Source organism: Arvicola amphibius, chromosome 6 (genome assembly GCF_903992535.2).
Source record: "Arvicola amphibius chromosome 6, mArvAmp1.2, whole genome shotgun sequence".
Classification (NCBI taxonomy): Eukaryota; Metazoa; Chordata; class Mammalia; order Rodentia; family Cricetidae; genus Arvicola; species Arvicola amphibius.
This window is the reverse complement of record NC_052052.2, coordinates 130724581-130748363: the sequence shown is the minus strand read 5'-3', so window position 1 is coordinate 130748363 and position 23783 is coordinate 130724581.

The following is a 23783-nucleotide window of genomic DNA, read 5'->3' as shown; positions in this document are numbered from 1 at the left end:
CATAGTTGTGAATGTGTGCTTGTATAATTGTGAATGTGTGCTCACATAGTTGTGAATGTGTGCTTGCATAGTTGTGAATGTGTACTCGCATAGTTGTGAATGTGTGCTTACATAGTTGTGAATGTGTGCTCACATAGTTGTGAATGTGTGCTTGTATAATTGTGAATGTGTACTTGCATAGTTGTGAATGTGTGCTTACATAGTTGTGAATGTGTGCTCACATAGTTGTGAATGTGTGCTTGTATAATTGTGAATGTGTGCTTGCATAGTTGTAAATGTGTGCTCGCATAGTTGTGAATGTGTACTCTGTGTCTCTGTCTCCCCTTCTGTAGATGCACAACTGCCTTTCCATCATCCACAGCAGACGGGCGAGTGGCTGCCATGCCGATTGTTCTTAGACTTCCTGGTTTCTCCAACCATGACCCAAAACGAACTCCTTTCCTATTATTTATTCAGTCTCCGTTATTCTGCTTTGGAAAATGATTCCCTAATGTGCAGATTATATGAGACATGCATATAAGTTACATGTGATTTGTATACCTTCAGTGGATTACAACTTTTGTTCTTAGGAGCCTCTTTCTGGAACTCTATGCTGCAAGGACAATCAATGCCACACTTCACATCTCTTGTATCATCAGATTAGTTTTGGCTTCTTTCCCAGGCCCCAGCATTTCCTTTTCTTCTCTTCATGTCCCACAGCACAGTAGATCAAAGTGAAGTGTATCAAGGGACCAGGGATAAGGAAGCTGGAGGGTAAGAACGAGATTCCAGACAGAGGGAGCACGGTGTAGTGTGACTGTATCTTATGCTGACTTAGAGGTTACCACACTCAGTCACTGCTGCTTGACAGTAGATCAAAGTCAGGTGCAGCTTAGGTATTAAATCACAAAACAACTGAAACCAGTTAAAGAGCAGAGCCTTCTCAGTACCCGAGTCGTGTAGTGTCCCAGGCCTCGTGGCCAACCTTCCGAGACGGAAGTCGGATGAATGACGGGTGCAGCTAGATGGTTGAAAGGCTAGAGGGAGTTTTAAAGCAAAGATGGTTCCGCTGAAAAGAATGCATTGAATTTAACTACCTCCACCAGTCCTGTGGAGAAGAGCAGAAGTTCTGAAGGCCTTGAGGGGGCCTGCAGTTGTCAAGTTCAAGAGAGGCTAGAGGAAGTCAGGAGACCCCATTTTCTTTGGTTCAGGGTTGGCAGTGCACATCAATGTTTTCTTAGCTCCCAGGTGTCTTGTTGGAGGGAGGCCCGGCAGAAAGCAGGCTGGGCCAACTGGGGTTGTAGGGTGGCTTTTGTACTACTTATGCAGGGACAATCAGAGACTTCAAAAGAGGGTAGTGAGCAGGAGGAATAAGAACCATTTAGGAGCCATCCTTTGTCACAGAATTTTTTTATTTACTTTGTTTTAAATTTAAAAACTACTTTTTTATTTTAATACCAATCCCCATTCTCCCTCCCTCTTTTCCTCACACTCCCTCTACCTTCTCCCCACCCTACCCCCAACCACTCCTCAGAGAGGGTAAGGCCTCCCATGGGGAGTTAACATAGTCTGGCACATCAAGTTGAGGCAGGACCAAGCTCCTTCTCCCTATATATAGGTTGAGCAAGGAATCCTTCCATAGGGAATGGACTTCACAAAGCCAGTTCATGCACTAGGGATAAATCCTGGTCCCAGTGCCAGTGATCCCACAAACTGCCCAAGTCACGCACGTGCCACCCACATTCAGAGGGCCTCGTTTGAGTCTATGCATGTTCCCCTTCTCTCAGTCCAGAGTCAGTGAGCTCCCACTAGCTCAGGTCAATTGTCTCTGTGCGTTTCCCCATCATGCTCATATTATTGCTCCTCCCTCTCTTTGATTGGACTCCAGGAATTCAAACCAGTGCTTAGCTGTGGATCTCTGCATCTGCTTCCATCAGTTACTACATGAAGGTTCTATGATGACAATTAGGGTGGTTATCAATCTGATTGCAGGGGAATGCCAGAATTAAGGAAGGGAAACATTTAAGGCACTCATCATTGACATGCATATTCATAAACAACCCCACTATCAGAATGCATTGACAGCTTGGGTTTCAGAGCTAACAATGAAGCAGTGATGAATTTTATGCCTTCATGACCACAGTGCAGTATTTTCTGTATCAAAACTAAGTTCCCTCTTGGGCCGGATAGAAGTCCTATCTGCATTTGCTTCATAGCCACACAGTCTATCCCCGGCCTGCACAACCCGAGTGAGACCCCAAGGTCAGTTATTCAATATTTGTCATGCCATTGATGTCAGCATAGGAACTGTCTTCTGACACTGCTGTTTGGCACTGGTGAGAACTGCTGGTCTCCAGTGGCTCATGGTTTGCATCTGCAGGGCACCTAAAACCAGTGGTTCCCATTCACTCTAGGTAGGTATAAGTCTACTGTCAGGGTTAGGATTTCCTGCTCAGACACAGCCTCCTGGAGGCTCATTGCAGTCAGCTGTGCCTCTCCCCATCCACAGAGCTGAGCAGGGATCCTCTTTACAACATTTTAAGAGTTGATAAATTCTGGAGGTATATTTTGTACATTTTTGTTAGTTGGGAAGGGAAGTATATCTAATACTGAGAACACAATTCTACTGCCTAAACAACCACACAAGGAGGAGCTGTGACTGAAGCATAGGAAGTTAACCAGCTCACCTAAGTGGCAGAGTTGAGACTTGGGCCCAGGCAAGTTGAATGCTTAATTTAAACCAGGACCACTCCCGTGCATCAGGGAAGCCCATTGTTTCTAGACATGAGCAGAGTGTGCCACTGTTGGATATGACATGCTAAGATCATAGATTCCCTTTTATTTCTTTTCTTGCTTATTAAGGCCCATAAGTCCCTGAGGTCCAGCCAATAAGAGCTTAGCCATCGACAAGGAAGGATCACTCTTTGTGGCTTTGCGTAGTGACTGGTGTCAGCATGAGTATCCTCTAAGGTACTCTGGAGAGGGTAGCACAGTAGCAGAGAGATGTTAATAAGCAGAGTAGTTGAACCAAAATGACCTTTTCTGTTACAGGAATCCCATCAGAAGGGGCATCAGTGGTCAGCTGTCAGAGGTCCCTATGGCTGTCCTCAGTGGCCTCTGTGGCTAATGTCAGAGGCCCCCTATATAACTGTCCAGGGCTCCCATATTGCATCTTTGCATTCATCTCTCCCAGGCATAAAAACAGTGTGATTACCAGCAGTTGGAAGGCCACTACCCAGAGGCCCTGGGCTGCTCAATGCCCATTTCTTAACTATATCCCCCGCTCTGCTCTCTTAGTTCCAGCTCCGTACCCCCAAGGGAGGAGTCATACACCTTCAACTTCCTTCTTTTTAAAATTATTTTTGACAATTGTGTTTGAATAGAATGTTTTGGTCATATCATCCCTGTTCCTCTCTCTTATCTCTCCCCGACTCTTGCTGATGCCCTCCTTCCCAGCCAGTCACCTTCCTAGTCCTATATCTTTCTAGTGCATGTGTTCACGATTGCAATGGTTATGCCATACCTAGAAGACAGCGTTTCAGTCTTCCCACACCCTCTTCAGAGATGTTTCCTGGCCCCTCAAGGGAGTGATGTAGGTATCCGTTTTAGGGATGAACACTGAGCTTCTGCATTAACCTCACCCTTTGTTGGGACTGGGGGAGAAGCTTCTCTGACCTAGACTCAGAACACCTGTAGCCTATGGGTAAAACATAATGTTTAGGAGACAGTTTGACTACATAGCCATTTAGCAAAGTATCAACAGTCCAGTTTCCCTTAGGGCCTGTGACTTCCCCAGCTTTTGACTAGTGTTATATTATCAAGTGTGTATTCCTTCCCACTCTGTGGGTCTCAGATCCAAGCAGAAGGCAGTTGGTTATCCCCAGAACAGTCATGCCGCTATTGGTCAGTGAGCATCTCTTTGCCTGGCACACCCAAAATGTAAATATTCTGTCCACACCAGGGAGAGACTAGCGATGACTCCTCTTCCAAGCAGTTTGCCTAGCTCCTTCTGTGCCAATGACACTAGTCAGCAGGGAGGAAAGCCTCCTCCTTTTGAGTAAGAAGGAGGCTTTGGGATTGTATATTTATTTTGTTCTTCTGAATCCTAAGAACAGCGAGAAAGGTATCTGAAGAATGTTCATTTATTTTTGTTGGCCTAATTGCCTCCATTAAACTTAATTGTCATAATTGCAGCTTCACTGCCTTAATTCTCTTTATAGGGTTCAGCAAAGGCTTTGTGAGCTCCGTGCAGCTGTTTACATGGCGTTTGGGTCTATTATGTTTTGCATGGCTTGCTTCATGGTCTTTAGGATTACACAGCTCTCCCTGTCTCTTCTCTGAGGGGACGACAAAGAAATGTGACTGTTGTCGGTTTCTGAGAACATGAAGAAACCAGCCGCGCACAAGCAGTGAAACGGAGAATCACAGTGTCTCTGGAAACGTTCTTGTCTCCGCTAAAGGCAGTTGACGTCGTGGTGAGCGCGTGGCAGGCAGGCACTTTACTCTGACTGAGTTTTCTCAACAACAGCTGTATGTGGTACGGATGAATTATGGTTTTGCAGATGAGGAAACCGAGACAACATTAAAAACGAAGGCAGTGAGGTCACCACGTTTGGAAGGTCCCCGTGTTTGAAAATCTAGGCATATTGAAGATTTCCCAATACCCTTGTAACTTATTTTCTGTAGTAATCGCTGTGCTCAGTTCCAGTTCTTGGATTTCAAGAATATTTGGTGGCGGTGGAGGTGAGGTGAGGGGAATGACAGCCTGTCCTCAGTGTCTATAAGTGGTTCCTGGTGTTTTCACCATTAGAGGCCTCTCTATCTTTTCTAAGAACTTTGTTTTGCTTTGTTTTTAGAGATGAGGTTTCTTTTTGTGTAGCCCTGACTGTCCTGGAACTTTCTCTGAAGACCAGCCTGGCCTCAAACTCACAGAGATCTACCTGCCTCAACCTCCCGAATGCTGGGATTAAAGGCATGTGCCACCATGCTCCCTTCTTTAAAAAAATTATGATTCTAGGCAGATTTTTACCTCTATTACTTTTTCTCTGCTATATTCTGCCTTTTTATATATTTATTAACAACACAAAAACATTAAGGCAAATAAGCACAAAACTTATGGTTGGATAACCCCCGCAAGCAAAACTAGTTCCATCCCAAAGGCATGTGCTCTTTTGCTTCTTGTTTCATTGATTTTTTTTTTCTCTTTCGTCTTTGTTACCTAAGCTGGATAACTGACAGTTAACACTGACTCCTTGGGACTGAATATCACAATTATGACAAACCCCTGTGGGTTAAATTCAAATTTGATTTGCTTAAGTGGTTCCATTTCTTTGAGAAAGATTTTTCTTAGCATGTCCCAAAGGGTAAGCATTTATTTCAATCACTGCCATTCTTTCAAACCCACTACCACGAAATTCTTGAAGCAGCATGGCTTTCGAGTCTGTGGCTTGTACGATATTTCTTTAACTGACGCGCACAATCAGACTCTCTCCCCCTTACTCCATTTCCTCTTTGCCACTGGCTTGTTTACTACAGAACGTCATCACCAGCCTTTAATTTTACTTATGTTATTATTTGCTGGAAAAATTTCAGAAATGCCCAGTATCTGCTGGATGAAGATTACACTTTTTCTTCTGGCAAGGATGGTCTATCCACTCTGCAGTAGACTGCATTTCCTGTTTCCTCTCTGGCACCCTGCACTCCCGCCACTGTTGACTGTTGAGAGCTTCCCACACAGCCCTTCACTCCTCCACCTCCCTTACACGCTCCCTCTAACTAGATTCCCTTCCATGCTCCATGACACCCATCTGTAGACATCCAGTCACATCTGAAGGACCATCAATACCACTTGCAGAAAATCCACCTTCACTTCTGACTACAAACAGCTAGAACCGGCTCCATGGTTCTCCTGCCTCTTTCCCTGCTCTTCTTCATCCTCATGTTCACTGCTGTGCCATTGCTCTCCTGTCTTTGTTTCTCTGTGCATTTATGACCATGCCGTGAGTGTTCCTTTAAAAACAGCTATAGCTGCATCTCAGAACTTTATGAGCTATTTTTATTTTCTTTCAGTTCCAAAATACTTTTTATGATTTTTTTCTCTTTTCTTATTTATCTGTGAGTTAACATATACTATTTTGTTTTCAAAGATTTAGGGACTTTCCATTTGTACATTTCTAATTTAATCCCAGTGTGCCTTCAGAGCACATTTTGTTTGAGACTTATTTTATGGTATAGGCTACCATGATAAATGTCTCATGAGTACTTGAAAAGCATGTATCCTGCTGGAACTGGGGGAACTAGTTTATAAACACCATTAATTCATGTTGGTTGGTATTGTCAATTATTACTTAGTCCTGCATTTTGGGCTTGATTTGATTATAATTTCCATGGTTGTCCTTAAAAACACTCCCTCTTAGTAAGAATGAGAAAAATAGTTATTTGTAATGCTTTTGAATTCTTTTATTGACAATTTCAGTATGTCATTCTGTCATCCGTTTCACATTTATTTAGATAGCTGTTATTTTTGTTTTTTGTTTTTAAAGGCAGGGTTTCACCATAGCTTTGAAGCCTGTTTTGGACCTAGCTCTTGTAGACCAAGCTGGTCTCAAACTCACAGAGATCCGCCTGCTTCTGCTTCCTGAGTGCTGGGATTAAAGCCGTGAGCCACCACCGCCCGCCTTATTTAGACATCTGATATGAGTTAGATACAGAGTCCTTTGCTACATAGTCCATTTCTTCTTTAATTAAACAATCCAGACTTGGTTATGAAGCTATCATACATATACATTGTCACACACATACATAATCACATCTAAATATTAGAGATTTATATTATCCTGTATTTCATTCAAATGACTTATTATTCTTAGCCCAGTATCATTCAGTCTTGATTTTTGCACCTTGATAATGTGTATTTGTATCCAGCGAGAACTCTTCTTGTTTCTCTAGTCAAAGGCTCTTGACTATTCCTCCAGATGGTTGTTGTTGAGGCTCATTTCTTTGTGGGTTTCTTTCGAGGCTCTGGCTGCCTTGCTCATGCTTGCCTGTCCTGTTAGCAGCTGTCTGGTATTGGCTGGCCAACCCCAATACTCTGAGACGTTTTCTTGAGAAAGTTTTATGGCGCCACATTGTGAAGATAGGGTCAGGCACCTGTCCTGTGCAGGATCCAACCTTGCACTGGTTTGTGTCAGCCAGGCCTTCTCTGGGCATTAGTGAGCAAGACTGAGGACTTCACAGACAGCAATAGCGTGTGAGAGTGTTTTGTGCCCTGTTATCTAGGGAGCTGCTCTCCCCACTCAGCCTGGATGTTTTTGCCAATCATGGGTGCTTTAGTCCAATTGAGAGTTTACTGGACTGTTGTTTGGAAAAAGAGGTAGTAATCTTCACATAGTACAGATGGTGGCCAGGTGACTCAGATAGTGCAAGAGACACCTGAAATGCATTAATCCAGACTTGAAAGGATCTTGACAGAGGAGGCAGGGGAGAGCCCCTCGGAGCTTTGATCTTAGCAGCCCCAGGTTGTTAGTGAGGATAGTAGAGCTGTTATCCACGTGTCCTAACTTCTGGTAGAGTTGTCCCTGGGGCTTGCTTCCCACTTGACCTGGGATTAGCATTTCTGATGATGAGGGTGGATATACTCCATCAGTACGCATCTCTTGTGGACTCTTGGTGTTTCCTCAGGGTCTGCTCAAGTGAATTGTGTTTATCCTATTCAGAGTGCACGTTGACTGGCTTCTTCAGCTGAGTCCCTGTTTCTACCAGATGGGAGAATCTCTCACTCAGCCAGAAAAGTCAATGAGTGGCTGCCAAACTGATACTATTGCTACATGGCCAATAAAATGGGTGTAGGCTTCCTATAGGGACAACCAATTGTTTGTGGACTGTGGAAAACAATGTCAAGACTCTTAATAACTTAAATAACTTAATTTAAATAAACTTAAATTCACTGATAAAAATCTGGAATCTTGGTCCTTTTCTCTCCTTAAAGATACAAGAAGTCATGGCTTTTCATTAGCTTCCTTGTTTAAAATAATGATAGGTAAATGATGTTTGAGAAAGTGACACATATCGCTAATGAATGAACCAAAGATATCTATCTACTTCCATGAAGTGTGTGTGTGTGTGTGTGTGTGTGTGTGTAAAACAGCATAGCACAGAATCATTACATAGCCTTCCTGTACTAATTAACTTCCCATTGTTATAACAAAACACCTGGATTACTCAACAAGAGGAAGGATTTATTTTGGCCCATAGTTATGGAGGTTTCCGTTTATGGTTACATGGCCCTACTGCCTTTGGGCCAGTGGCATCATGGTGGAGGCATATGGCAGAGGAAGTTGCTCATCCTAAGGTAACCAGGATGTAAACAGAAATGAAAGGGACTGGGTGTCAATGTCCCCTTCAAAGGCAGTGCCCTAGTCACCTAACTTCCAGTAGACCCTGCCTTTTAAAAGTCACTGTCAGTATATTACTGGATAAAATTTCAGCCTTCATTGATTTTATCATACCAAGACTTCTGAAGCTAAAATCCAGCCTCTTCTCACCTCTCAGTCCTGCATCTTTTACCAGGTATGGGGGAATGGCACGTGTATGCTGAGATAGCCAAGTCTGAGTTGCCTTCAGCTGGGAGCCTTGTCTGAGTTCCAGTTAGTTCTAAAAGGAACAGAAGGATAAAGGGTATTGTCAGTGGCAAAAAATGGCCACTTTTTACTTGGCCATTTTCCACGATCCAGACTCATATCTGAGATTAGCATGCACTATATATTTTCCCACATGCTGGGACAGGCTAATTTTGAAAGACAAGACACAAGAGCAGAGAGAAGAGGTGTGCTTCTATACACAACCATTTGTATCTTGAATCTCTTTCCAAATGGAACTGGTGCCCTCACTAGGAAGCAGCTTCAACTCTGGCCACGCTTTGTTTCAGTTCTTGGGAGCTTCTTCCATGTGGTTTTATATAGCTGCACCCCAATCTGGGACCTATCTTTTATGGTCCCAGAAAAACACCTTTCCATACCCTTTTGATGTTCTGTTTGAATCTTTGGCAGAAGTCTAGCTTATAATTTTTTTAAATTAAGATGTCTTTATTTGAAAAGGTGGTGACAACTGAGCTCTAAGCTTCTCTGGTTTATCACATGCTCTAGGACAGGTTTAGGTTGGATTTCTATCAGGTCATAACACGAAGTCAAGATCTGTGATAATCTTATTATTCCCAGGCACAGAGTAGCATTGAAACGTCAAGACACTCCAGGCCCCAACACACCCAATATCTTTTGCACAATGCCCTCGGATTGATGTTTCTCATCACCCAGTTGGGACATTAAGGTTTCATGATGTTGGTTTCTTACCTTGCAGGAGATCAGCTTTCTCTTTGGCAACAACCTGTATTTAGGCAAACGACTTAGAATATTTAGAGTTCCAAGGGATTTTGCCACATGTAACAAAGTTGGCTTTGCGCTACCATGAGTGCATCCTGGAAGGTGAGCATCACCCACCCCAGAGAGTGCTTGACATTTTCGCTTTGAGTCACAGGTACAGATATTGCTTCTGGAAGGCTATATGGTCTGCCTCAAGGAGGGAGAGCAGACTTTCCGCTACACTGTTATATTAGCTCCCATTGATCAGTAGAGAGTGCAGTTTTATGTGATGGGGTTAGCTATCTGTAACCTGGGAAAGATAGTGGAGTCTAACCCTGAATCTGTCAGGGAGAGAACCAAATACAACAGAGAGATGTCAAAGTCATCTATGTAGAAAGTGGGAGCAGTTCTGGAGTATAACCCAGTTTCAGGAAGGTTCATGCTGCACCTTTGCTCGTGCAGCTAAGATGTCCAAGAGGCTGCATGCCATCTCTCTAAGTCCAAAAGCTTTTCGGTTGTAAATAGTCCTTGATGGTCATTAACTGCAGCCTCCTGCCTCTGTTCCAGTCCTGCTAAGTCCATCCCATGTTAGTCACCCTACATCAGCAGCTCTCAACCTTGGGTCATGACCCTTTTGGCAAGCCTCTATCTCCAAAAATATTTACATTATGATTCACAACAGTAGCAAAATTATAGTTATGGAGTAACAATGAAAATAATGTTATGGTTGGGAGTCACAAATGTGGGTTGCGGCATTAGGAAGGTTGAGAACTATTATTCTAGATACTCTCAGTTTACAAATAGGGTCTCCAATAATTATTACCAGACAACAAAGGGTATAATCAGTCTAAATAATGACATTTGGTGCTGTCCTCTTCCTTTCAAAAGTCATAGAGATACCTCAAACTTTGGGGTATTCTTTAGAACTTACGATGTTTAAAAATGTTTTTATGGATTTTAGTGTAATTTTCTCTACTTTGTTAAGTGTAGCGTCACACCTGCTCTACATGCCATGCGCTACCATGGTACGTGAGTGGGGCAAGGTGCTGGAGATTGAAACACGTACACACAGACACACAGAGAGATGGGTAACGCTAAGAATGCCCAGAATTTCCCTTTATTGTGTTCCAAGGCAGCTTATATAGGGTCTCCTTCCACACCCTAACTCTCAGCTGCAAGCCCAGAAACCACTCCCCTGCCATCAGGAACTCCTGAGGGTCTCATGCTCAGAGCAGCTGCAAAACAAGTTGTTTTCTCAGAGCAGCTGCAAGCACAGGAAAATAAGTTGTTTACTCTGGCAGGTGGGGTCACAGGAAATTCAGGGTCTGGGGGTCCACAGTCTCCAACAGTTAAATATATAGAATATATTATAGCTTAATATCCTAATGTGCTAATCCTTTAATCTGTGTCATATATGGGTCTATTCATTCTAAAGAACTCTTCCATCTTTGACTATATATCCCAGTGAGTTGGCATGTCTGTTCATTGTTCCATGCATGGCCACACATTGGAATAATTTTTACAATTAATGTTAATTCTACATGAGACAGTCTCATGTAGTCAAGGCTGACTTTGAAACTGCTTTGTAGCTAACTTTGAACCTCTATCTGATTCCTCTGCTGCCACCTCCTTCTGGGATTATGCAGTCGTAAGAATTGCCCAGAACTTCATGCATGACAGGCACATGCTCTACCAACTGAGCTACATCTGTGTCTTCAACACTGGGACTGTAGCCTCTGTAGACTGACAGTTGTCTGTTGTATCCCTTTAAATATAATCGGGCTTTGTCCTAACCTCAGTTAAGTTACATGGAAACACATCTTTTGAACAGTGTTTGAGTACTTAGCTAGGTGGTACTTGGGCAGCTTCTGATCTGGGGCTTTTTTCCCTTCTGAGTTCACTTTGTGGCCACGGTCTTTCCACTCTGGCACTGGGAACGTTGGGTATTCATCAGCACACATGAGATCCTTTCTGTTGTTTCTTCCTTCCACTGCAGGTGGTGTCCTCACCTCCCCACATGGATTAGCAGTCAGTCTGAGCAGACAGGAGCCCTCATATGCTCAGAACCTTTCTCCCCTGCAGATCTCTTGACCACTGAGCAGGGACAATAAAGAGAAGCCATGGAAATCTCTCCAGGATTCTCTTCTCCGTTGCTCTACTCTGCAAGTGTAGCCACCTTGATGATCCTGGATTCCCAACATGTACAGCTGGCTCAGGGGTATGGCTGGGTTGCTTGGGTTTCTTCCTGCATTGTCACTTAACATAAACTCTTCCTCCATTGTTTGGACTGTCCAAGAGCCCACCTTGTTTATTTCCTTCCTCTGTGGAATCTCTGTCTTGTGCTGTCTAGTGTCCAAGGTCTGATAATGAGCACAACTCCACCTGTGCTTGAGGAAGGAGGTGGACTCTGGCCCGTAGTCCTGCCTGCCATAGACGTCTGAACTCCCATGTCTCTGTTGCTATGTTTTCTCCCCTCCAGCGTCTGTGTGAGAATGTCTTTTTCTCTGCTCTAGTGTTGATGGTGGTCAGTGACTTTCTGCTGTTGTTCTGAAGCCTAATCTTTCCCATCTGTTCTTCGCCTGCTTAGTTCTACCTCATCTTTTTCACTCCTTTTGGACTTTGAATAAGGTGGTGGTCCTGCACAGGCATGACCACCTGTGGCACCAGACTACAGTGTTCTCTACAGACAACCCAGTCCCTCTGAGAGTCTCTGGACTTCCGCCTTCTGAATGTGCAGGTGTGCTGGACCATTTTGTCTTGATCTGTCTATCCATCTAGTTATCTATCATCTGTCTGTCTGTCTGTCTGTCTGTCTATCCATCTAGTTATCTATCTGTCTGTCTGTCTGCCTGTCTGTCTATCCATCTAGTTATCTATTTGTCTGTCTGTCTATCTATCTATCTATCTATCTATCTATCTATCTATCTATCTATCTACCTATTTGTATACACTTATCTTTCATGATTACTATTTTTTACCACAATGTCTTCCATGACTGAATTTGCTCTGCATAGAAGATTATAGCAAACTGATGTCACTTTATTATTCCATCAAAGACTCTATGGAACCCAGGACACGTAAATCTATTTCTCACAAGCCTTTATGCCAAGTGTTATTAGATTAAGGAGGTTGGGTTTGATCTAGTGAAGCCATTTGTCCTCTTTGGGGACATCCTTTATTTTGGACCCTTATTTTATGTAAATCCTTGAGATTACTATCCCTGTTATGCTTTGCTTCTTCCCTAATTATTTCTGCATTCTGAAAATCCACTGGTGCTGCCTCTCTTGGTATTGTGAACGTCACAGACTTTTCCTCAAGAACCAGGCCAGCTCATTGCCCAGGGGCTGGACTTGCACATCCCCCGTCTTGCACGTCTTACATTCTTGGCTGGGTGGAGCATGTGCAGAGTCTTCTTTTTTTCTTTGTTTGTTTTGGTTTGCTTTGAAATGGGTTTTGATACTTATCCTAGGCTGGCCTCAAACTTCAGGCAAACCTTTTGCCTCAGTCTTCTGATTGCACATTCTCCTGGATTGTACCCTAAGCTTTAGTGACCAGTCTTTCCCACTTTACATCTGTCTTGATACCTCTGTCCAGGAGATATATTTCTGAAGGTTTTTTCAATTTCCTTTGAGCTTTGAGAGCTGTTTTGTCTGTGAAAAGGGTACTTTCCCTACTATGTGATTTGGAACTCTGGTCAGGCCTTGGCTAGAAAACAAAAATAAAAACAAAACCAAAGCAAAAGCAAAAAAACCAACTAACTCAGAAAATTACATTTGTCAGGAACTTGGCAATAATAGCCCCTTTGTTGCTAGAATCCTTCTTCGTAGTGTGGGTGGCTCAGATGGTACTTAATTAATTGCATTTTCCTATAAATTCTCAGCAGTATGCTTAGTATTTTTTTTCAAATAGAGGACTAAAGCCCATTCCATTTCTAAGGCAACCGAATTTCAGAGCTCACAGAATAGGGAAGCCGACATATGTACATAGCACGCTGCTTCTGCTAGTGAACCTCTCATCAACAACGGGCTTCTCTGGTACTGCTGTACTGTTGCCCAAGTCACATGTTGTACATTGCCATTCAGTATATATTCTAGGAATAACAAGGCCTAGTATTGTCAGCGCTGACTTTGAGTTATGCTCTGTACTAGACTCTTCATATTCATGATCTCATTAGATCATCACAGGTCTTGGAAGCAGGTACTCAGGCTAGCACACTTATTTAAAAGATGGAGGATCCTGGCATGGTTTTACATAGCCTTTATTCTAGCAGTTAGAGGCAGAGACAGTTGGGTCTCTATGAGTTCGAGGCCAGCTGTATCTATATATACTGTTTCAATAAATAGAAAAGTTAATTAGTTAACTGAGGTCAAGTACTTGCCCAGACTGGACAACTCTGAAGTGGTGGCTGTTTAGGGTAGTCTGCAGGGTGTGCCTGGAGCCAACGTTTCCAAGCCCAGGTATTCATCGTGTTTGCAGAGAGATGGTCAGGCTTAGGTCTCTTCAGTTCCTGCATGCCTAAAGGAATCCTTGTGCTTCTGCTTGCCTCACTGTGAGCATTTTCTGCCCAGCACTGGAACATAAGAAATACAGCGCCAAGAAGCAGGGTTGTTCCTTCTCTGCCTCAGTTCTGGATGATGCTATATAGAATCTTTATGTTAACTTTCATGTTTTTAATTAAACAGTTTACTTTCATAGAACTGTTTTCTTAGTCATAGCATTTTGGAGATTTGAAGACAAAGATGCCTGACAATTATGAATAGGAACAGGAAAAACATATTAAAAGCCTCTGACATGAACAACACATCTGAAAGCTCACGCTTTGAGAATCTTGCAGTCCAGTTACTAATTGCAAAAGAATCTCAAAATATTTACAAAACGTTTGTGATTTTTGCATGTATGGTTTCTCTTGGTCACATGCAGCCTGTGGGCTTGGAAGTAGCTCACTCCTACATGATTGTTCTTCAAAATAATTTATTATTTCTAACTTTGACTGCTCCTTGGAGGGTTATGTCTTAGTAGGAAAGAGTATACACACAGGAATAAAGTATATGATATAAATCATTTGTTTTTTACACAAATTTATGCCTTTATCACATGTGTTTTTTCTCAGTAGAGGTGAGTAAAATGATTTGTCAGGTCTACATTTTATAAAAAATTTTCTAGGTCTCAATTTTTTTAAAAATATATTTATTTTTAGTCTTTGTGTGGTGTGTGTGTGTGAGAGAGAGTATATGTGGGGTGTGTATATAGGAAGGTGCGTGGTTGATTGGCAGTTATGATTCACCAGACTAGGTTTAATATATATATATATATATATATATATATATATATATATATATTTCAGTTTTAATAAAGGAAAGAAAAGGGAACTTACAAATCCAAGGTTCCAGCGAGGAGCGCAGGAAAAACAAAGAGCAGGCGGGCCACAGGCCCGCAAGATTTTATAAGTTAATATTAGCCTAAGGGGGACATGCCTTTAGCCGAAGGGGGACACGCCTTACAAAACAAGGTGATTGGCTAGGCTTCCCCTTCATATATATGTGTGTATGGTGTATGTGTGTGGTGTGGTGTGATGTGTGTGTGTGAGTGTATGTGGGATGTGTATATATTTGTGTGTGGTGTATGTGGTGTGTGTGTGTGTGTGTGGTCTCTTTATTCACTTTCCTATGTCTCTTTCCTTCTTGACTTCTCCATGACTTGGCTGGGACAGCTGCTGAGCCTCTGAGCCTCTGCTTCTGGCTTATCTGGTGTGTGGCTTAGGAGAAGAGCAAGGAAGAATGGCGGACTTTTTTATTTCCTTTGGGTTTTTTTTTCTTTTTTTTTTTTTTTTTTGAGACAGGGTTTCCCTGTAGTTTCTAGAGCCTGTCCTGGATCTAGCTCTTGTAGACCAGGCTGGCCTCGAACTCAGAGATCTGCCTGCCTCTGCCTCCCGAGTGCTGGGATTAAAGGCGTGCGCAACCACGGCCCGGCTTCCTTTGGGGTTTTGCTCTGGAATACTGACCCTGAAGTACTGGCAGGCTTGGCTGCTGCCATCAGACTCCTAATTTCTTATTTTGTTCAACCATAGCAGCTGTCTCAGCAGAGAGGTTTGACTGAGCAGGCAGTGACAGTCCCTCATCAATAACCAATACCAGAGTTAGAATTGTTTGCTTTTCTTTGGCTTCATTTAATTTATTCAGATAATGAAATATATGTCACTGAAGCTACACTGTAGTGAGAAAGACTGGGCTTTCCTTTCAGGACCAATATGAAATTGTCTGTGACGGTGGCCTGTACAAGTCCAGCTTCCCATCTGTAAAATGGGCTCGTTGCTCCTTCTACTTTCTCTTCGGAGAGACTGAAATACTTAAAGCAAAGAGGAAAGGGAGTTTTCCAACAAGACAATCTTGTTCCTTATTCCTCCCCCCTTTTATAGGTTAGCTCCATGTGGGAGTTGAGGAAGGAGCTCTTAATTAAAATCTTACTCCGGCACCCAGCAGTGCCATCGCTCATACACGGTGTCATCCTGTCTGTGTGTCATCTGCCACCGTCAGGAAGAACTGAAGGAGTGAAGCAGATGCCGCTCAGTGTGAAGCACTAGCAGAGTGGGGAACGTCCTGAGCCTGTGCCATCAACGGGCCTGGCTCGGTTCAGCGTTTGGGAGGGATTGCAAGACGTTTTCTAAGAGGAAAGAGGTTCAGTGTTTGGGAGGGATTGCAAGAAAATTTTCTAAGAGGAAAGAGAAAGGTACTGGTCTGCAGAGGCGACTCTCATTTACCTTTGTTATTCATGTGCATTTTGAAATGCCACAGTTTAGGAGAATAGACTCATGCGTGTTAACCCGTGCCCTGCAAACACACAAGCAGGTGAGCTGTTAATAGACATATCGTGGTCATCTCAGTAAGCCAAAATTGAGTCAACTTCTTTTTCTGGGTTAACCTAATCTAAAAATAACACTTTCATCTCTCATTAATAGGCTAGCTGTTATCTAATGTTTTGCTGTGGGTTCAGGGACCAGGAATAAATCATTCTTTGATTATAGGGTGGGCCCAGCTGCGCTGACTCACTCAGAATGGGTCAGGGCACAGAGAATGATCTGTCCCAGGTCTCGGCTGAAGCAGTTCAGTGGGTTCTAGGCCCTGTTTCTTTCCTATGGGGGAAGGTATGGTAACCCCTGAGCTGGTCCAGCAAGAGGCAGAGTGTACCTAGAGCAAAGGGGAAAATCTGTCATCCGAGGAATGATTCTTTCCTGCTTCTAGGTCCACTAGGAGGTTTCTGTCTCATTGTTAACCAAGTTCTGAGCTAGAGGAGAAAGTCAAGGTATTTAGGGGATTTATACCTGTAGACATTTACGTCCTAGTGCCTTCTCTTCATTGGGCTTCCATCCATTTTCACATCTCGCCAGGTTCACCATTCCCCCACTTTGATTGTCATGGGGTTTTTGGAGGGTTTCAGTAGACACACCAGTATATCCCAGTCACTATTATGGTACTTTGAAATTATATGAGTAAGAATTAAAGTTTAAAAAATAGACTTTTTGGTGACCCAACTCAGCTCTGAGAAAAAGGGAAATTGATTGGGAAAAGGGGGTGGGGGCTGATGTTAATAAGACACATGACTTTTATGGACCAAATGGTCTTGTTGCCACACAGCACCAGGGGACACTGCTTCTGATATTGGGGCTCAAAAATGATGGCCAAAAGTTCCTAGAGATTTGTTGTTGCTGTTGTTACTGTTGTGTTGTTTTTAGCTATGTTGAGAGTTGAGGTTAGGGCCCAGGACATGCTCAGAAAGTATTCTACCACTGAGATATATCCTCAGCCCCTTGTGTGTTTGTCTGCCTTTTAGTTTGACGAAGGATCTCACTGAGTTGCTCAGGCTGACCTTGATATTGCTCTGAACCTCAGCCTGGCCTTGAACTTTTCATCTTTTTGTTTTAGCCTGCAGGATTTTGGCATCATAGGCCTGCACCATCATACCCAGTTCTCCATATTTATAAGTCGTTCTTTAAACCCCTACATGTAAGACAGTGATCGTTCTTGGTACAAGAGACTCACAAGCTACATAACAGATTTCTTCTCTGTCCACATCACACTTCTGCTTGCTTCTATCTGCGCAACATGGATTCTGTACATTGTCTTCCTTCAACTGTCCCGGTTCTCACTGTACATAGCACAAATGCTCTAACTGTTGGGCTGTAGCCAGCACATCAAATCCTTGATGTGCTCATGGTAACCTGGACCTGAGGACACTCGTTAGGAGAATCTGAAGATGTCGAGCCACAGGTGTCCCTCAAAAAGGATTGTTATATATCACTTGTAATGTGTCCAATGTGGTTAAGTCTCTAACTTAGGCAACAAGTCCACTTATTGATCTGAACTGAGCAAATGAAAAAAAAATCCCACCCAACTCTGGCTTGGGTCCCTTCTGACACCTCCAAGGGCTTAGAAAGTTGTGAGGTTTATGGGACTCTGCCTACCAACTCCACTATCTTGTTGCAATGCTGAGATACATTCCCCTAGAGTTAAAAACTGAAAGCTGTCCAGCATCCAGTCATGGTTCAGAGTGCCAACATGGTCTTCCTACAGACAATCCCATATTGAATACTAACCAGCCTCAGCAAGGGACCTGGAGGAGATGAGATCATCAACAAGCACAGACAAGGGTGAGGGCAATGTGCTGTACATACCCGGTGGATCCTCCGGAACAAGCTGGTCACCGGGGTAGATAATAATACCAGTTGTCAAGTTGGCAGGATCTAGAGTCACTTAGTAGATATTCTGTGGGTATGTCTGTGAGGGGCTTTTGAGAATGGGTTGAGGTGTGGAGACCCTCCTCCTTAAATGCGGATAGAGGCAGCCATAGCCTGGCTATCAAGAACTAAATAAAACAGAGGGGCAAACAGAGAACCAGCATTCATTGCTCTCTGAAGTTCATTGTGAACGGCCTCGTATTCCTGTGTGTCCTCACCATGGACTGTACCTTCAGCCTAGGAGCCAAAACAAACCAACCCCTCTTCTCCCCTCCTCTCCCTCCCTCCCTCCCTCCCGCCCTCCCTCCCTCCCTCCCTCCCTCCCTCCCTCCCTCCCTCTCTTCTATTGCATTTGTCATCTTTTTTTGTCAAAGCAATGATAAAAGTAACCAGTCTATTCCCTCGTCTTTGGCACTGGGGGTTCTTTCAGCAGGGTAAAATTCACTGTGGGCATCTGCCCTGGTCATGGTAGAATGTTGACATGGCATCTCTGACCTTCCTAGAACCCAGTAGCACCCTCACCCAACCTCTACTATGCCAACCAAAGTGTCTTCTCCAGTCCGACAGTTAAGGACCACTGCTTTAAGGGAAGTAGTCTATGGTAAGGGCTAGAGTCTTTATAAACTTCACATTTTGTTGTCCGACTCACCAATAACGCACCGTGAGCACATCAGTTGTGAATTGATGGTCAACACTCACAGAGGCACAATGACTTTACTTCTTGCCTGTGTTTATTCCGCCATCAGTTGAGGCATTTATGTGAGTCTTGAATAGCGTGTCGGTTTTGGTGGCATGGACATAGTACAGTGATTGCGTTACCCTTTTTGGATTCTTCGTTCACTGTTCAGATTCACTTGATTTCGCTCCCACTGTGGACACACTGTTGTTAGGCTAATCACTAGCAGCAAACTGTGAGACCTTGACTTAATATTATCTAATGTGTTTGGATGCTCAATCTCTGACTAAGGTGACTGCAGAATCAGACATTTATCTGGACTGGGACAAACTCTTTTTGGCTTCATTAGGGAAGCTGCCTGAGTCTGGTTGTGCGGAAATGCCTTACTATGTGGAACAAGGAAGGTTCTCCCTGCAAACACAACCTGGGAAGACAGATGTTGTTTTCTCAGGGAACTGGACAGAAGCACGAGAGGGACTTCTACCAGCCCCAGAGAGGAGTGCAAGCATGCAGAGCCACAGAGCACAGCTGTCTTCTGAGCTGTGGCTGGCAGTGGGCAGACACAGCCAGGAATAAAAGCCCCTTAAAGATCTGGCCGGAAGGCCTGGATCAATGTCCTCTGAACTTTTCTCAACTCTTACATCCCTGGAGCTGTTAGACTCAGCTAGACCAAAGCTCAAAGGAGAGCGGGATGGGGTGGAGGTGGCAGTTGGCAGGTGGGTGGTGTCCTGCCCTTTTCATCCTCTGCACCAAGTACAGTGTCTGGCATAAAGAAGCCCCCACCCCACCCCCGCGCCCCTGCTTCTGCGCTGGGCTAAACCCAAGGATCCTGTCTAGGTCCCACCAGAAGGCAAAGCGACTCTGTTTAAAGATCCCTGGACCAATGCCTGAGCCCCTCCCAACCCTCTTCTCCTGGTCTTTATTGCCCCGCTCAGCTCGCTCTGATCACCCAGTTAATGCAATCACAGGACTGAGTGCTTTTGCATTAGAAGATAATTTAGTGCCATCAGCGTTGCCCTTGATCTTACTGAGATGCACGAGGAGAGGAATGGAACAAGGTGGACCAAGTGGATGTGAGTTGGAGCAGCTGCCGAGGACTCTGGGCTACCAGGACGCTGAGAGCAAGCAATAATGCAGGGCCACCCGAAGAGGAGGGCAGAGGTGGGAGCTGTAGCTTTCTGCAGGTTGCAGTTTGCACTGCTTCGGGCTAGTAAACGTATTCCCGCAGGAGACCCTGTCTTGCAGTCCGGCCCATATTTTATCATCTGCTTCCTCTGCGGAGGACACGGAGCTTCTGTTGGATCTTTGAGGAATGATTCCAAGCCCTTCTAAAGCTAGATGCTTTGGAGTCCCCTACCATATCCAAGCCTGGACATTTCCCCAGCTTGCCTTTAGAGGATTTTGAGCTATGGTCCACACTTAGTGGATCTGTCTTTCTGCCTCTGTGCTCCACGTGATGACTGTCCTGTTCAGACTTTGTTTTGTTTGATGAATGAAGATTTGGGCCATGTTGTTCTTTCCTGTCACTACCTCAAAGACTTTAATCAAAGGCTATTTGGAAATAATGCCAGCTAATTAGTGTTTATGATGCAACAGGACTGACTCTCCCTTGGTACCTTAAACCTTTCCCCTGAAACCCAAACACACCACACTCCGGCATTAATTGTCAAGGAAGATGAAAAGTCTACCAGTCACTTGCTGGGCGGAGGCCTCTCCTGTAGATGGAGACAGCAGGACCCCACAGGCTGGTGCAGAGCGGGCTTGTAGCTGCAGATCCATCACTCCCAAGTGCGCTGTGCTCTGAGAGTTGGCGGCGGACGCATCTGGTACCTAGTGCGCCAGCTTGTTAACCAGAACACTAAACCCTCAGCTGAGGTGCATAATCTCTTATCATAGTCATGGAAACAACCGACTGAAATCTGGCAAAAATCAGAGTTCCTTTTCTGAACCAGAACTTTTAAGAAAAATGTGTATCTGAAGCTTGTTTTCTTTTCCTACATTTTTGTATTTGTTCATGTTTTTATAAAAGGCTCTCTCCCTTTCATCCAGACTGCATAGTTATTTGGCATCTACTGTAGATATAAACATATGGATCTTACCAAGAAAGGAGGAACAGTCAGAATTAGAAACATGGGAGACGATGACAACAGCACTTTTTGTCAGTAACACAAAGAGGTGATGATGATGGGGAACCAGGGAGGACTCTATACCAATAACTGCAGAGAAGTCAAGGAAGCACGCGGGCACTGGGAAACATTCCAGGGTAGCCAACTTGAAACCTGGTCTGTGTCAGATCAAAATTACCAGGCTAACACGGCATTCTCTCTATCCACAAAGAATATGGGCCACCCTGTTCAGTGGATCCCGAGGCTGCAGATACATGGTCTTATATTTTCCATTTCTATGTTTTTTTTGCTTCACACACGTCTATGACAAAGTTTACTTTATAATTGGACACAATAAGATTAGCAATAATCAAGAATGATTAGAACATTGTATTGCAATGCAAGTTTTCTAAAAATCTCATGGTTACTTATTTCTCAGAGTTTTATATTTAATATTTTTTTCTTTTTCTTTTTTGGTTTTTCGAGACAGGGTTTCTCTGCAGCTTTTTTTTTTTTTTTTAGAGCCTGTCCTGGAGCTAGCTCTTGTAGACCAGGCTGGCCTCGAACTCACAGAGATCCGCCTGCCTCTGCCTCCCGAGTGCTGGGATTAAAGGCGTGCGCCACCACCGCCCGGCTTATATTTAATATTTTGAACTGCATATAGTACCAGGTAGCAGGAACCTCAGAAATGAAGGCATAGCCTAGGGGAGACCCCTGCACCGACCATCCACATATATGCAGAAGCAGAGAGCCTGCCTCTTCTCGGTACCTGGCTAACTAACACAATGCGCCTAGTTTTGGAAACGATATTTTTCACTTACCATTTTCCTTAACACAAGTCCATGCAGTACTGACATGAATTTGTCTCAACAATGCCTGTTATCTAGGTACATAAGCACCTTGTCCTCTCTTCTGAGTGTGTCACAAATCAACTGATGTCAAGCTGTGATGTCATGGGTGGTGATTTACACAGAAGTCAAACTGATTCTCCCTCAATTATCAACCAAAGCAAGAATTTGTAAATAAATTAATGATTGGAGTGAAGTACATGGATTTGCTTAAAACCTTTAAAGAGAACCAATTGTTTAAAAGCCTCTTTGCACCTGATAAGTATTTACTTTCAAATGAACAAGAATTTTATTAATTTTTTCCGAGATATATACCATAAATAAATATCAAAGTCTGTTCTACTTTGAACTTCTTTATTTCTTAAGCAATTCCATGATTGAGATGTTTTAAGCTGGAGAGTTGGCTCAGTGGTTCAGGGTACTTTGTTGCTCTTGCAGGGGACCATGATTTGATTTCCAGCACCCACATGACTGCTCACAACCTTCTCTAGTCCCAGTCCCAGGGGATCTGATGTGTTTGCTCTTTCGGCCGCTGTGAGCATTGGTAGTGTATGCAGTACACATACATAGATTCAGGCAAAACACCATCCATATAAATTAATAAAATAAACAAATCTTCAAAAGAAAATATGTTTTAAGCCAGGTGTGGTGGTACATGCCTGTTACTCCAAACAGCCAGGAGGCAGACATAGGAGGTTCAGAAGTTCAGTGCTAGATGGGGCTAAAGGACAAATTCCAGGAAAGTCTTGGATATGTAATAAAGAGCAGCCTGTGGTACATAGAAAGAACCTGTTACAGAAAAATTTTTATTTAGCGAACTATATAAAACAATGTAAGCTGAGCCAATTTCAGGTTTTGTATTGAGGTACTCTATTAATATCAACAGAATAATAGCTCAAATGAAGATTTTGGTTGATAGAATTGTGTGCTCAGATTTTCTAAGACCTCAAGCCCTTTGAGAATCGGATGGCAGGTATGGATGGGTGTGCACATCCGTGCGTATGAATGCAGGACTTACAGGCTGCTTCAAGTGGTTTTTGAAGCCCCAGGAGCCCAACCCAATGCTTGAATAAGCTCTTGGACCAAAGAAGGGGCATCTGCTTCCTTCAGGGGGAGCCATGAAGCTGGAAGAATTCGCCACATATGGCTCAGGTGAGGAGCCAGATCACGACAAAACTGAGCGAGTGCATCTATAAACTTTATAAAATATATTAAGTAAATTCAATTAGTGATCTCAAGAAAAGTTTTAGTGGCCAACTGTTAGCCATATATGGGATCTACACAGGGGAGACATCTAAGTAGGATCTATATGGGATACATATGTGGAATGCGGGAAAAGACATAAAATTATATATGCACATTTTTTTTCCAATGTGCTTTTTAGGTCTCCCCTGTGCTCTCGTAATCAAAATCAAAAGTATTTCTGAAAAGCTACATGCTTTATCTAATGTACACGAAGCAGTCTGCAGTCCGTGTCTTCGTCATATTGTAAAACTTAACAGCTCGGATGTGGCCGAGCCAGTTTTCCAGGCAGTTCTCACCTCTTCCCTAAGTCGTTCTGCTCACAGAAGAGATCTTCATTTTCTCTCGGAGCTTTGACATTTGTGAAGTTCAAATACACATGGGAAGAGACCAAAGGAAATGCCAAAGTATGAGCAGTTCCTTGGCAGGCTGAAAGGTTGGAGCTTGCCTTCTGGGAGTTTTCTGCTATCTGCTGATTGGAATTGTAAAGTGAGATCCTACTACAGCCCCCCCTCGGTATGCACGGGTCCCAGGACCACACAGACACTAAACTTCGAGGACATAAAATGATAGCGTTTCCAGAGACCTCCGTGCATTTCCTTATGCATTTACATAATCTCTGGGTGACTTATAATGACTAATACTACAGCAGAAGTTATATCATTAAGCAGATAGTTACAAGAAAGAAGTCTGCCTGTACACGTTCTTACAGATGCTGTAGTTCTCAAAAAATTTTAATGATATTTTCATGTTGTTGAGGAAAAGAAAATATAATTTCAAAGTTGTTTTTTACTTAATAGATTGAAGTGTAATAATATTCTGCTTTGTTTCAAGTCTTAGTGTACA